Source organism: Phaenicophaeus curvirostris, chromosome 5 (genome assembly GCF_032191515.1).
Source record: "Phaenicophaeus curvirostris isolate KB17595 chromosome 5, BPBGC_Pcur_1.0, whole genome shotgun sequence".
In the NCBI taxonomy this organism is placed as follows: Eukaryota; Metazoa; Chordata; class Aves; order Cuculiformes; family Cuculidae; genus Phaenicophaeus; species Phaenicophaeus curvirostris.
Genome location: NC_091396.1, coordinates 22,381,211 through 22,396,644, shown reverse-complemented (window position 1 = coordinate 22,396,644; position 15,434 = coordinate 22,381,211). Strand labels below are relative to the sequence as shown.

General features: G+C 43.0%; 1 protein-coding gene across 1 annotated transcript in view; it reads left to right on the top strand.

The window, feature by feature from the left end:
• Positions 1 to 2,624: 2,624 nt before the first annotated feature.
• The window catches only part of TSPAN18 (tetraspanin 18), a 65,203-nt gene continuing 52,393 nt past the window's right edge, over positions 2,625 to 15,434 (top strand). Inside the window, exon 1 of the mRNA XM_069857925.1 lies at positions 2,625 to 2,761. The gene's annotated coding sequence lies outside the window, so the exon portion shown is untranslated. The remainder of the gene's footprint in view (positions 2,762 to 15,434) is intronic.

The following is a 15,434-nucleotide window of genomic DNA, read 5'->3' as shown; positions in this document are numbered from 1 at the left end:
TTTTTTTTTCCCCCCCTTATTGCCTGCAAAGGCTGGAAGTTACTAACCAATAGTGCATGTCAGAAAGGACTAGGGCTGCGCTCAGTAGAATATGTTTCTTTTGGGAATCAGGTACTTTGTCCTGTGTAGAAGTATATGGATGTATGCATTTTCTACATGCAAACACTTGGACCGCTCAAGTGCTTGCCTTTCCCCTTTATACAAACTGGTTATCGTGATGATTTGTGTGTATTTGAAATGCCGGGTTGTGCAGAGCAGGGAAGAGACTTGTAAAGAAACAACCACAGGACGATGAAGGTCAACTGAAAAGTGTGCAAATCCACTAGAGACACGCGTAGGAAAAACATCTGCCTGAATACCTGTTTTTTGGGCCCCTGCACTACTCACTAAACTATGCTGCTCCTCTAGCACACATAAGATAAATGACCAGGCTGCAGAACGCCCCTTGTCAGGGTGTCTCAGTCTAGACACAGCATGCAGTGCTCCCGTGTCCCACTGAGCCTCTCCCTTGTCCTGGAGAAGTGTGAAATCATGTTTCTGGGAAGAGGAGTGGGGAGATGCTAAAAGAGGGGTTGATATCCATGCATATGGCAGGAATTTCCTTTCATGTGGTCCAATGTGACATTAGCACTTCCTAGCTGGCTTGTTAGTGGTGTTATGATCTACTGGACTGACAAATAAATGTTAGCTCAGCTCAGTATGACTGTTTTCTCCAGCGAGGATGACAGACAAGGGGAGCTTGAGATGTCCATCTGCAACCCTGTCTCAGTGCTTTACAGGACAGCTGTCTGGAGTTGCTGTGAAACTTTTTTGGCTAGAAAGCTGCCTGGAGGAGAACAACCTGGGGGTGTTGGTTGACAGCCAACTGAATATGAGCCAGCAGTGTGCCCAGGTGGCCAAGAAGGCCAGTGGCATCTTGGCTTGTATCAGAAACGACGTGACCAGCAGGTCCAGGGAGGTTATTCTCCCTCTGTACTTGGCACTGGTGAGATGGCTCCCTGAATACTGTGTTCAGTTTTGGGCCCCTCGCTACAAGAAAGATATTGAGGTCCTGGAGTGCATCCAGAGAAGAGCAACGAAACTGGTGAGGGGGCTGGAGAACAAGTCTTATGAAGTGCAGCTGAGGGAGCTGGGTTTTTTAGCCTGAAGAAGAGGAGGCTGAGGGGAGACCTCATTGCTCTCTACAACTACTTGAAAGGAAGTTGTGGAGAGGAGGGAGCTGGTCTCTTCTCCCAAGTGACAGGGGACAGGATGAGAGGGAATGGCTCTGCCAGGGGAGGTTTAGGTTGAACATTAGGAAAAAAAATTTCATGGAAAGGGTCATTGGGCACTGGCACAGGCTGCCCAGGGAGGTGGTTGAGTCACCTTCCCTGGAGGTGTTTAAGGGACGGGTGGACGAGGCACTGAGGGGCATGGTTTAATGGTTGATAAGAATGGTTGGACTCAGTGATCCAGTGGGTCTTTTCCAACCTGGTGATTCTATGAAAGGACCATCTCTCCCAGCTTTCCTTCTTGACCCTGGAGGAGTTACTAAGTGTTGTGATGCCAGGAGGGGCACTGATGCTCCGTGATTCTGCATGTGGACAGTTGGCCTCTCCTTTGGAATGCTGGAGGGACAGGGCACAGTGGACGGTTTTGGTTTCAGAAGAGGACAAAGCAGCAAGGTAGACTGGGCAGAAGAGAAGTAATGCTATGAAATAGATTTGCATGGCGCCAGCTTCATATCTGAATTGGAGCTGTCAAGGAGAATGAGATCCAGACACTCTCCAGAGAGAGACCATTATGGAGCGATTGCTCTGTTAAGTACTGGCTCTACCTCTGTGCCCCAGGTCTGGCTGACTTCTGCAAAAAGAAAATGAACAAGATGTGGCATGATCCTTACTCCTTTCCCATTGGCCTTTTCTGCTTTTCTCCTGGCTCTGACTTACCTTCTTTTGCGTGCTTATTGCTTCTCCACCTCAGCATCTCCCACTGAACACTTCTCCTGGCTCTGTTGGTGTCTTTATCCTACCTTTACATGCCTACAGACTCCATCACCTTGCCCTCTTTTTCTTCCTTAGTCTTTTCTGGCTCACTCCATTCAGCTTACAGTTGTACTCTAACATATATCCAGTAAATGAACATGTGTTTGCATCTTTGCTGCATACAATACAGGAAGTTGTGTATGTCTTAAACATTTAACTGACTATTTTTTCACGCACGACTCCCTCCTCATTCTGGGACTTGACTTTGGGGGACTCACTCCATCTCTCAGGGTTGTCCCTGTCCCTTCCTGTTTCCCTGGTGACTGTTCCCTGCTGCACAGGGGAGCAGGAGGGGAACATGCAGAGCAACTCTGTTGCTCCTCTCTTGTTTTTCTGGAGGTAGTCCTGCTCCTCCTCCTGCCTTCTGATAAAAGCCCTTTTCTGGCCAGTTGAAGTGAACTGGAAAGTAAGGAGGAAGATTTTGCCTTCAGTCCAGGTCTTGCCAGGGCCTTCAGAGTCTCTGCCAGTTGCATTCCCTTGCCTCCATCAGGTTTACAAGAAAGAGGTGGTCTTTACTTAAGTGGGAAGAAGTGGGTAAAGCAAGGTCTTCTCCACGGGCCTGTTATGGATGTGTCTCATGTGTATTTGTCATTGCTGTTTTGACAGGTTGACCAGCCTGGATCACAGTGCTAAGGATCTGAAGCAAGGACCTTGACTGATGCAGTTTTAGTGTGACCTGACTTCTTGAGGAGAACAAGTATTCCTCTGAAGGCCTGTCCCCTCGCAGCAGCACGCAGGTAAGGCAGACAGCCCTCCTAGTGCTCAGGCTCTGCTGCTGGGCTTTGGTATTGCTGGAGTAGACTAAACAGACAAATTTTTCCATTCATTTGGCTCAAAGGAGGGGCTTGGTCACCTCTGCCTGTGCCATATCTGCGGCGGTGAAATCTTAGATTGTGTTTATAGCATGGGGAAAGATTTTGAGCAAAAACGTGTTTCCAGAGGATCAGAACTGCTCATATGGGCTAAAATCATGGGAGGAGTATGATGAAATAAAGAAAAATGTTATAGATAAGGTAGTAATAAAACAATACCTAGCTCTCTTGTTCTAAAATAACTTTATTTTGATCATTACCTTAGTTTAAACAGAAAGCTTTTTAAAAAAAAGGAATAAAGAAATAAATGTTGGGAGGAAGGGGTTAAGTAAGAAATTAATTAAATAATTTAGTTTTCAACTGGGTAAATAAGTAAGGTGTTTAAGGTCATCCAAAAATAAAAAAAAAAGAACAAAACAAAAACAAAAAAACCCCCAAACCAAACAGAGAAGCCCTGCAGTTATAATCAGCATGACTCATGGAAACCTGATCTAGAAACGATGAGGCCCTTTAGCCCAAATCCTTAATCCCCTACTAGTATGTAACGTCATTCCCAGCAGCGCCTACCAGTCCTGTTTTAAATGATGGGATTTTCCCTTGTCCCCTTGGGATACTATTGCAGAGTCTAATAGAATTAATCTGCTTACTTCTCTTTCAACCCCTGACCACTGCAGATGCAATTAGTAGTAGGCAATGGGAGGATTCTGTTTCCTATGCTGTATTATGAAGGCTTAGGGCTATATTGTGTTAAACCAGACATCAGTTGGAAGCATGTATGTACGAGTGTGGCTTATCTGTCAGTACTCATTACAGACCCATAAATGTCTCTGAACTACAGAGTTCTCAAACTTACAGGAGCTCTTCTACAATAGTAATTCAGGATCTGATAAGGCACAGACTAATATATTTGAATGCCTGTGAGAAAGATGGTATGATTGGAAACTAAAGTGAAATGCAAAGTCATATGCTGCTCATGCTAGAGACTCTTGTAGACAATTTACTTCTCTGTTTCTGGAGCATTCACTGGCCTTGTTTTTTACTTCTCTTGTACAGTTTGGTAGGAACTAAATGAAATAACTTTTTGTTGTCTGTGCTGCTGCTGGAGGTACCACTGCACTTTTCAATCTGTGAGTTTCAGGTCTGTTTTAGATGAATATTGTGGGATTCTGCTGATGTTTATTGAAAGGCACCAGTAAAATAGCCAGATGAATATAAAGTCAAATAAAGTTGAGCTGAAAAATAGCCAGATGAATATAAAGTCAAATAAAGTTGAGCTGAAAAAATCTGTGACATTCAACCCATTTTGCTCTTTGAATTTGGAAAAGTTCTAGTAGTGGGAAACGTTACTCACTTTCTAAAGTGTGTGGATGAAGTTTCAACCTGTTTACATCTAGGATCAGCAACAGCTGATCTGTATAAAGTCTTTGTGTCGATGCTTCCAAAGTGAGTTAAAAACTTAATACGGAAAGTGACAGTAATATAATTGCTGTTGGATGTTTGAATGCGGCTGCAATGTGAAGTGGGGCCAGAGATCTTGAAGAACTCTGCATATGCCAGCTTTCCACATGGGCTGCATGCAGTGGCACTAAAGGAGATGGTTACAATCTTGTTCCTCCTCCATCCCAATAAATTCCTGGCTCTAACGTGCCATAGCTTTTCTGCAGTATTTCCTCAGATAGAAAGCCTAAAGATCTACCTAGCCATTGGTCCGGTGTTTCATTATCAAGGTAAGTTAATTAAGCCTATTAAAATTTGACTAGATATTCTGTGTCAGTTCAGAATTTCTTAAACACTGAGTTGCAGATCTCTGATGTGTTCAATGAATCCAGTGCTGATTTGCCTGTTGTTTTTAGTCAGTTGAAATTCTTTTCCGGCTTGGTGCTTGGATGCCTCACATGGTTTTGTAGCATACTTTAAAGGATGGGGAGGTGGTGACTGAAGCAAGGTGTAATGATCCATTGCACTTGAGATCATCTGCAGCTTATATTCCTTGCCCCTGCGTTGCCACTTAAGCTTTTTTTTTTTCCAGTGAAAATGTCAGTAAACCAATGCAGGAAGGTACTACTTCTCCTCTACTCTTCCCTTTTACTTTTCCCTGAAAGTTTATCTCACTACTTACTTTTTAAAAGCACTACATTATCTGGAGGAGGGAGTAAAAGGCATACTTTATACACAGATGCTGGTGACGATCCTTTCAAAAGCTACATTTCTCAAACTTTAGATGGGATACCAGTGGCCTTATAAGGAAAATGGCATTATTCCACATTCTTTCTAAAAATTGATTTTCTACAGTTGCCTTTTTTTTTTTTCTTTTTCTTGCTGAAAGTTGTTCTGCTTTTGTGGAAGATGTGGACAAAAGGAAAGCAGTACGCTACAGGGTGCATGTATACAGTCCTGGTCTGTGCAAGATTTCACCATGGCTCTTTTACTACAATTTAGGTGACTAGGCAAAGCAGCAGTAGCAAATGAGGTTCAGCCACTACGACAGCAGCAGGTGTTGCTGTGCATTTTCCTGCATCCTGAACTCAGTAATAATCCTCCTAGCTTTTTGATTGTTTTCTTACTTAAGAGGATGCTGAGGCAGTGGAACAGAGGCATGAAGTGTCCCTTCTGTATCTATGTTCATTCACAATCCACCATTTATTCAGTGTATATTTCCAGTCCCGATGCAAGTACCCCTGGACTCTTACAAGGGCAACCTGCCTTTTGTTCCCAGGGTGTTCTGTACCAGATTGTCCCCATTTCAGAGCTTGAAATTTTAAGTGGTGAAAATCTCTTTATACCAGAACTTTAGTTTGTGATCAAAAGTCAGCATAAAAAAAGTGCTACTGAACTGAGGCATTAGTTCCTCTCTGTTGCCTGAAAACCTTGTTTGTGAAATTGTGATAATCTTCATTGTACTGTGTTAGATGAGAACGTGGGGCTGCAGGCATCTGAACCTCCTGCTCCCAGCCTGTGCTTTGTTCATTCCTGCAGATATGCTGAGTGATGTGCACCAGTCTGGGTCACCAGATTTCTTTGTTGTGCTTGATAACCAAGTTTCTAGAAGTAAGGGGGAGTGTCAGTAGAACTTGTCACCTTGGACTTCCAGAGGGCAGAAATTGGTCCGTTCAGAAGGCTGGTCGATAAAGTTCCATGGGAGACAGTCCTTAAGGGCAAAGGAGCCCATGAGGGTTGGATGCTCTTCAAGAAGGAGTTCCTGGTGGCACAAGAGCAAGCTGTCCCCATGTGCCATAAAATGAGAGAGAAAAGCAAGTTGGCTGAGCAGACAGAGGAGGAATACAGAAATGAAGTGAGATCATGTAGAAAAAGAATCAGAAGGACTAAAGACCAGCTGGAACTTAATCTGGCCCATTTTGTGAAAGGTAATAAAATATCCTTCTACAAATATATCAACAACAGAAGGAGGGCCAGGGAGAATCTCCATTTACTGGATGCAGGGGGAAAAAATAGTGACAAAGGACAAGGATAAGGCTGAAGTGCTTAATGCCTTCTTTGACTCAGTCTTTAATAGTAAGGTGATATGTTCTCTGGGTACTCAGCCTCATGAGCCGCTAAACAGGGAGGAAGAGCAGAAAAGAGCTCCGTTGATCAAAGAGGAAATAGAGACCTTCCATGAAAATTAGATGTTCATAAGTCTATGGGGCTGGATGGGATCCACCCAAAGGTATTGAGGGAGCTGGTGGAGTTGCTTGCCGAACCTCTTTCCATCATCTACCAGCAGTCCTGGCTGACTGAGTTCCATTGGACTGGAGGCTGGCAGATGTTACACTCATTTAGAAGAAGGGTTGAAGAGAGGAACTGGGAAACTACAGGCCTGTCAGTCTGACCTCAGTGCCGGGGAAGGTCGCAGAGCAGGTCATCTTGAATGCTATCACACAACACACACAGGATAACTGAGTGATCAGGCCCACTCAGCATGGGTTTATGAACGGCAGGCCCTGCCAAACTAACCTGATCGCCTTCTATGACAAGGTGACCCACTTGATGGAAGAGGGAGAGATTGTGGATGTAGTGTACCTGGACTTCAGTAAAGCCTTTGACAATGCTTCTCACAGTATTCTACTTGAGGAACTGGCTGACGCTGCCCTGGACAGGCATATCCTCTGCTAGGTTAAAAACTGGCTGGATGGCTGGGCCCGAAGAATCAGGGTAAATGGAGCTAAATCCATGTGGAGGCTGGTCACCAGTGGTGTCCCCCAGGGCTTGGTGCTGGGTCCAGTCCTGTTCAATATCTGTATCAATGACCTGGAAGAGAGGATAGGATTGAATGTACCTTTAATGAGTTTGTGGATTACACTAAGCTGGGAGGAAGTGTTGATCTGCTTGAGAGTAGGGAGGCTCTACAGAGGGATCTGGACAGGCTGGATCGATGGGCTGAGACCAACAGGATGAGGTTCAACAAGACCAAATGCTGAGTCCTGCACTTGGAACCCAACAACCCCATGCAGTGCTACAGGCTTGGGGAAGAGTGACTTGAAAGCTGCCTGACAGAGAAAGACCTAGGAGTGCTGGTTGACAGCCGACTGAACATGAGCCAGCAGTGTGCCCAGGTGGCCAAGAAAGCCAATAGCATCTTGGCTTGTGTCAGAAACAGCGTGGCCAGCAGGACCAGGGAAGGGGTTCTGCCCTTGTACTCAGCACTGGTGAGGCTACTCCTTGAATACTGTGCTCAGTTTTGGGCCCCTTGCTGCAAGAAAGATATTGAGGTCCTGGAGTGCATCCAGAGAAGATTGACGAAACTGGTGAAGGAGCTGGAGAACAAGTCTTATGAAGTGCAGCTGAGGGAGCTGGGTTTTTTTAGCTTGAAGAAGAGGAGGCTGAAGGGAGACCTTATCGCTCTCTTCAGTTACCTGAAAGGAGGTTGTAGAGAGGTGGGTGTTGGGTCCCAGATGATAGGTGATGGAACAAGAAGGAATGGCCTTAAGCTGCAGCAGGGGAGGTTCAGATTGGACATTAGGGAAAAGTTCTTCACTGAAACGTTTATTGAGTACTGGAACAGGCTGTCCAGGGAGGTGGTTGGGTCAGCATCCATGGAGTCATTTAAAAGGCGTGTAGATGAAGTGCTTAGGGGTATGATTTAGTAATGGACAGGAATGGTTGGACTTGATCTCAAAGGTCTTTTCCAACCTAATGATTCCATGATTCTGTGGTTCCATTGCTGGGGATGACTGTAATACCATCATCCCCGAAGGTAACTGAAGCATTTGAGCCTTGAGGAAGAAAGGCTGCATGCAGCAATATTTTAGGCCCTGATGTACTTCTGCAGGTAATAGGGGTGTGTCAGAACACATGCTGGCTCAGGAAAAGGACTAAAAACACTCATGAGGTTTGTTTTGTTTCCTGGTGCAAGTGTCACTTGTTGATGAACAGGAGCTGCCTGCTTTTTGGAAGTAAGTCTTAACTTCACGCAAATCTACTTAGTGACTTGTGCAAAGGAATAACTGAAGAGTACAAGCATAAATGAGACTGAATCCCCTGACTCCAGAAAGCAGTGGCAGAGTCTAGAGTGGGGAAAGCATAGATCTGCATGCTGGAAACGCAGCCAGATCTTGGAGAAGAGTGAGTGTATGCTTGTGCATGTGTGTGTAAGAGTTCAACATTCTTCCTCTTCTATCGTCTTGTATTAGTAACTGGGATAGAATCTTTAGCAGTGCTCTCTGTGGTTGCTGTCACTTCTGACTCCCTGAGCTGCCTTCTTGATTCTCCCTATAAAAATCTGTTCAGCAACTGATAATGTTGCAGACTTTTTCAAAGTAAAAGTAGATGAAAAAAGCACTCTCTCTTACAAAGAGCGGCAACAAATTTTGGGTTTCACTTACCACAATCATGCCATAATACTGAATCTGTGTAATACTGAACTGTGATTACAGAACTGGAGAAAAGAAGAATACTTTCTATAAACACTTTCTTTTTTATTTCTAGAAAATTAACTATTTTCCAATGCACACACTAATAATGGTACTACCAGTATACACTTTTTTCTTTTTAAAATGTTGAACAACTGGACAACTTCTGAAGAAACTTTGATTTTTTTTTGTTTACATGGAGTAAGGACTTTTTAAAAGTTGTGGGTTTTGGTAAAACTGTGGAAGTGGAGGCTGTATTGACCAAGAGAAACAGTTATCATAATGAGAAAGTCCCAATTTTCTGCATTTTGTTCTTTTGACTGCAAGTTAATGTGTTCAGAAAAGCTGTGCTACTCTCATATCTCTGCAAAATTAATCTCCAAGCCAATCTTCCTGTATCATGAATTGTGCTTCTCTATAGAGATACAATTATGGAAGCCTCCTTGGGCTTTACTAAGATGCTTGAGTTTACACCAGTATGGCAGGAGAATGTCCTCATGTAGCCTTTTGTTCACAAAAGATAATTTGGTGCCTCCCAAGCGCTGTTCACTGTAATACCAAGAGGAGATATCACTCACAGCGAGTGGTGTGGAAAGATGTGATGCCCCATGTGCTTGATTCTCAAATTGCCAGTGAGGCGGCTAATTACTTTTGACACGTACATGGCTGTTTTTTGACATTTGAGTTAACATTGTGCTGATAAATGGGACACTTTTCACCCGACAGCTATTGTTTTAAGCTCTCTGCATACTCCCAGACCTTGTGTTTTGGTTACAGTCTGCTCACATTTATAACTGACCTAATAATTATCGTGGCCAAAACCGATACATTTGTTATATGCACATTTATAAATGACAGACTAGTGTAAAGGGTGAGCATCCAGTCAAGTGATGCATCTAGAGGGCAGACGGAGCCCGTGTTGCCAGAACAATTTCAGTCTTACTTCAAGCATGCCCAGCAGCCTCCTTGTCATGGTTTAGCCCTGGCCCGGCCCAATTTGGCAGCTAAAACCGAGCAGTTGGGCTCCCAGTTCCCCCACTACCACCCCCGGGCAAAAAAGGAAAATGAGAGGGAAAGACTTGCAGACTGGAAATTAAAACTAAAACAGATTGAATGAAATAATAATAATAAAGAAAAATGCTATTAATGAGGAAATAATAAAATACATACAAATATGTGAAGTTGCGCCCCCATGCCTAGTTCCATGTTCTGCTCTGTGTCCAATTCTGGAATCCTCAGCGTAAGAAGGATATGGAACTTTTGGAATGGGTTCAGAGGAGGGCTGCAAAGATGATCAGAGGGCTGGAACACTTCCCGTACAATGACAGGCTGAGAGAGTTGGGCTTGCTCAGCCTGGAGAAGAGGAGGTTCCGAGGAGACCTTATAGCAACCTTCCAGTACCTGAAAAGGGCTACAGGAAAGCTGGAGAGGGACTACTCATAAAGGCTTATGGTGATAGGATGAGGGGGAATGGGTATGAACTGGGGAGGGGCAGATTTAGGCTAGACATTAGGAAGAATTTTTCACCATGAGGGTGGTGAGACACTGGCACAGGTTGCCCAGGGCAGTTGTGGCTGCCCCGTCCCTGGAGGTGTTCAAGGCCAGGTGGATGAGGCTTTGGGCAGCCTGATCTAGTGACAGGTGTCCCTGCCCATGGCAGGGGGGTTGGAACTAGATAATCTTTAAGGTCCCTTCCAACCCTAACTATTCTATGATTCTATGACTATATGTCACCACAGATGCTGTAGAGCAGGCACGGGAAAAAGGTGAATGGCAGGAGGAAGCTAGGCTCAGGAACTAGATTCAGGAACAGATGAATCTGGGATCAAGAGGTAGACAGACGAGGCCCTCGCTGGATGTTGGCTATTGAAGTAGAGAGCCATACCTTTGTGATCCCTCAGTTTTATACTGGGCATGACATATATGGGGTGGAATATTCTGGTCACTTTGGGGTCACCTGTCCTGTCCTCCCCTCCCTGCAGGTGTGACCCTTTTTCACCTCTTTGACTTATGACAATCCAGTGGTTTGAGGATGGCCTTGGTTTCTGTAGGAATAAGTAATGGCTTTTCTGCGTACCAATGCCCTGTGTTATCACTGCTAGAGAGAAACACTACCTGAAAAACATGCAGTCAACTTTCAGAAAATGAAGTTACTTAGACGAGACTTAGCTGAAAAGTCAGAAAACTGTTTCTACTTTAGCTCAAACTGGAACACGCCTGCAGGTTCCTGGAGCTGAGGAGCCTGACTTGGGATCTTGGCTGGGGTAGCAGGAAGTTTCAGCAGCTGCTGAAGGTGCTGTAAGCTGATTCATGAGGCTATAAGTGGCTGCTGCTGACGTGGTGTGTGTTTGCTGCTTCTCTGTCTTACAGGTCTAGAAGTGACACGAATAGCCAGGGGGCTCAAATATCGCTGCAGCTGACTTAGCCAGGAGTGGACTGACCTTCTGAGAGGTATTGCCCGGAGGCTGGGAGTTGGTGCTTTTGATGTTAACTGTAGTGTATGTGAGGACTGATTTTAGCTGTGTGTATTTTAATATGGAGTCAGGAACTTTTGTGACATGTAGATGATAATAAAGGAGGAGGAAATAAATTGTCATTAGAAATACATCTCTTTCAGTTCCTGTCACTTAGGTCTAATCCTGCAGTGATAATTTAAAGCTTTCTTTTCCTGACTATATCAAGAGATAAAATGCTTTGTCAAGGGAAAATGGGGTTTACCCATTGTGACAGGGCAGGAAAGCGAAGCTGCTTTTCATCGCTGTGCTGAGTTTTGGGGTGAAGCAGCTGAGATGGTGCTACACAGAACAGCAGTGAAGGCTTTGCATCACTTATTTTGAGACCTACGGAAGTACATTTGCTTTTGATATGTGGATTTTGAAAAATACTAAGTGAAGCTGGGGATTTAGTTTAAGAGTTGCTAGCAGCTTCTAGAATTATTCTCTCACTGTAGAGATTTCTCAGGAAGCAGGTCTGTAAGCGAGGTGTGTGTGTGTGTATTTGAAGCTTTTTTTTTTTCCTTTGGTTTATGAGTAAGTGTTGGGATTAACAAAATGTGATAATTATTAGAATCAGTAATAAGGACATGGAAGTAGTGAAGTGGGTTTGGGTAATTTTGCATTCAATTACTAACTCTATGCCTAGCCTGCAATATGACAGTGGGATGTAGCTTGACTCCTGTCTGCCTGCCTTCCCTATCTGTTTAAGGATGGCAATACTGCTGGTAAGTATTCTTTTGTGGGAAGTGGTGATAGAAATATTTTATTTCGTGCCGAAACTGGCTTTGTGAAACCTCACATTCCTTTTCGAAGAAACCTGAAGATGAAAAGCTCTTCATTCTGGAGGGTTCCTCTTTATTTTTTTTTCCTGCTGCTCCTCCTTTGTGTGACAAAGCAGGAATGGGGAAGGGAAAAAAAAAACAAAAGGAAAGAGGTAATCCAGAAGTTCCCTCTCCTTACATGAAAAACTGCCCATCAAAAAATGTCTGTACACCTTACATAAAAACAATAAAAACATAAAATCAGTTGATTTTTAAACTAGCAGAATATGAAAAGGTTATTATTACTCTTACAGGCCCTGACCTGCTTTAAAGCAAAAGTTTCTTGCTTGCATTGCTGTTCCTATTTTGGTGTAAAATCTTGAGAGCTGTTTTGCAAGAGGAGCCTACATGTAGGTCAGCTGCTGGACAGGCTCATGCACGTTAAAGATAATGGTAATCTAATGGCAGATTTGTCCTTTGTAAAATGACCCATTCTCTGATTAGCTTCTAATGGATGTGAGCTGCATCCTTGGCAGATGTTATGTTTGTTGACAGTACTGGAAGATAAGAAACTAGGAACAGAAGAGCTTTGGACATGCTTGTGCTTGATGTTCAAGACTGTTCTCACGAGCACGTGGCAGAAACTGTAAGGTAAATATGACATGTAGGTATTTTGTGGACAAATTACAAGGAGGGGTATGCATAATGGCAGAGCTCTGCCTGTATTTTAGCTTCAGTGCCCATCATGTGGAGGCCTTGGGCTGAACAGGGGACTGTCTGCCGCTGTTACTTTTCTGGAAAAGGGGAACACAGCACATGCATCAGTGGACCACTCCTCCCAGAGCATGTATCAAAACAAATAGATTCCAAAGTAGTACATTTAAGCAACATAAACTTCCTTTTTTAATAATTTGTGGATGGTTTATTTTCAGATCTCCCAACACTCACCAGGTGCTACTTTTCAGTTATGCTGTAGCAGTGGCTTCAAATTTTAAAGTATATGGGTGCTTTAACAAGCTCAGTCCCTCCCTACTGCATGGCATGAGCCAGCCACCGAGCCCAGGAGGGTAGGAGGAAGCTTTTGCTGTGAATGGGCTGTTCTGTAATTGCCATCTTGAACGGTTCCTGGCACCTTTCCCTGGTGACTGTTGATGACAAGATATTAGAATTTATGGCTACCTTGACCCACTAGTTTCCTTGTGTTCTGGGCCAGGAGTGGTTATCAGGTGGTGACGTTTATTCTTACTGCGTGGGTAGCCCTTGCTAGAGAGACAGGCAGACACCCACTGACATGTATGTCGAGGCAGAATTTGTCACTGACTCCTCAAACTGACCTTGACCATTTATAACCTCTGTGGCTTCAAAGTACATCCAAGAGTACATTTCAAGGAAGCTAAAAATAATATCCTGAATTTTAATTTATTTCTGCCATAGGTATTCAGGCAAAAAGAAGGAATATAATCAGTTTGTCCTTTTTTTACCCCCGCGCTTAAGCGTTCAATTCTCAGCATGGAGTTATAAGTCTATCGCAAGTTATTGGCCTAACGTATGGATCACATTTGTTGGCAAGTTGTTGGTTTAATGTATGGATCACATTACTGGAAAGTGAAATCACTTGCCAGAACTGCCTTTGCTTTTCCACTTCTCTTTCCATCTCCCAGTTTTGTATGTTATCTGGTAGCAGCACTGAAGGCCAAACTCTCACTGAACTGATTGGAAGCAGGAGTTGATATTCCACTATTCAGTCTCCTTCTGCCAAAAAAACAGTGTTCAAAATAAAATCTTTGTGTTTGAACTACTTATGTGAATACAATTTATGATCATTTAAAATACCTGAAGAATAGTACAGTGAAGCTGTGACTTGCTTATTGATTTAGTATGACCACACGGTGGATAAAGTTGAGAATATTCAACAAATCTTCCTGGGAAAACTGATGGTTGCCCTTAAAAAGGAATAATTAAATGCACTTTTTTGCTGTGGTTGGTTCTTGTTTTTTTAAAGATGCCATTTCAAATTCCTCATTTGGAAAACTTCAGACTAGCTAGATGTAAGCATAAACCTGAATCCAGACGTAAATCCTTAGGAGGGGTGTATTCAATACTCCCAAGTATTAGGTGTGCAAAGCTAAAAGTGCTGCCTTAGTTGCTTGAGGTCTTGGTCTTTTGCTATGTGTTTTATCTATTGATAAAGAATAATGGTAACTGATGAAAAGTATAGCAATCTGATGTTTCTTCTGCTGTGAATCACGCATCTGTACTAGATCATACTTATGGAAGATGGAAATTACACAAAACTTTTTTTTCAAAATCTTCATGCAATCTAGTTGAAATGAAGCAAATAGTTTCAGTAAACAAAAGTTATATATGTATTTATAGACAAAAAATTTTACTTATTTTTTTAATGCAATATATTTTTGTTTTTAGAAAAGCTGAGCCTTTGAACATTTAAAAATTAAGAACATACTCAGCTATTAATAATTTGAATCAAACTTTTTATAAAAGGAGGTTTTGGGTTGTTTGGTGTGTTTGGGGGTGTGTTGTTGTGTTTTGGTTTGATTTTTAAGTCTGGAAAGGAAAAAAGTTATGTCTTAGATTGAGAAAAACTTTTGGGAGTTAATGTGAAGAAATACCTTTGTATTGTTTTGTTTCAGAAGAAAAATCTTCCTGTTGAAACTGAATCAATTCTTCCCTTCTTTTTTTTCTGGTCACTCAAACCCCCAATATCTGGTCCTCTTGTTATGTTCTTTCTGTAGATAATAATGCAGAGTAATTTTTCTTGGTTTTTGCTAACATAAAATTTGTTTGTGCTCCATTGCTGGAACAGTTAGGGGTTTGTCTGGCAGGAGACCATTAGGGCATTACTTTTGTTTCTGCTGATGAGTTGCTTTTAGTTGCAGGTAGTGTGTTTGCTGTAGCTTTTCTTATTCCTGTTTTCCTGTTCACCTATGAGTTGCTGAATACCCTGAGCTGCAAAACAAGGAATAAAGCAGGAGTGCTTAAAGTTGTCATTAAATATTTTCTTTGATAATTCTCTTTTATTATGTTGCAGTGACTTACAGCTGAGGAATAAAATGAATGCCCTCAGCACCAGCAGTAGACTCTGTTTGAAACCTACAAAGGATATTGTTTGTGTTTTGCTTCTCTTCCCTGTATCCCTCATACCATGCCTTCCCCAATGAGCAGCTCTCCCCTCCTCATCCCAAGTTATGCTATTACTCAGGAATTTTGGACAGATACCATTATACACATATGGGAGGTGCCCCCAGATTGGGGGTTTGAGCTTGATTTAAAGGGGAGGACATGCGGGAAGGGAATGTTGTTTTTAGTAGGCTGTAGTGCTTTGCAGAACTGTTTTAAATATGCTCATCGGGCAGGGAGGTCTGTGGGTGTAGGGGAGGGTTTGGTGATCTTTTCAAATATTTCCGTGCAGTGTTCAGGGCTGCTGTCCCAGGCACGTACTTCATTAGTGCTTCTGAGAAAGGCATTCTGGGAA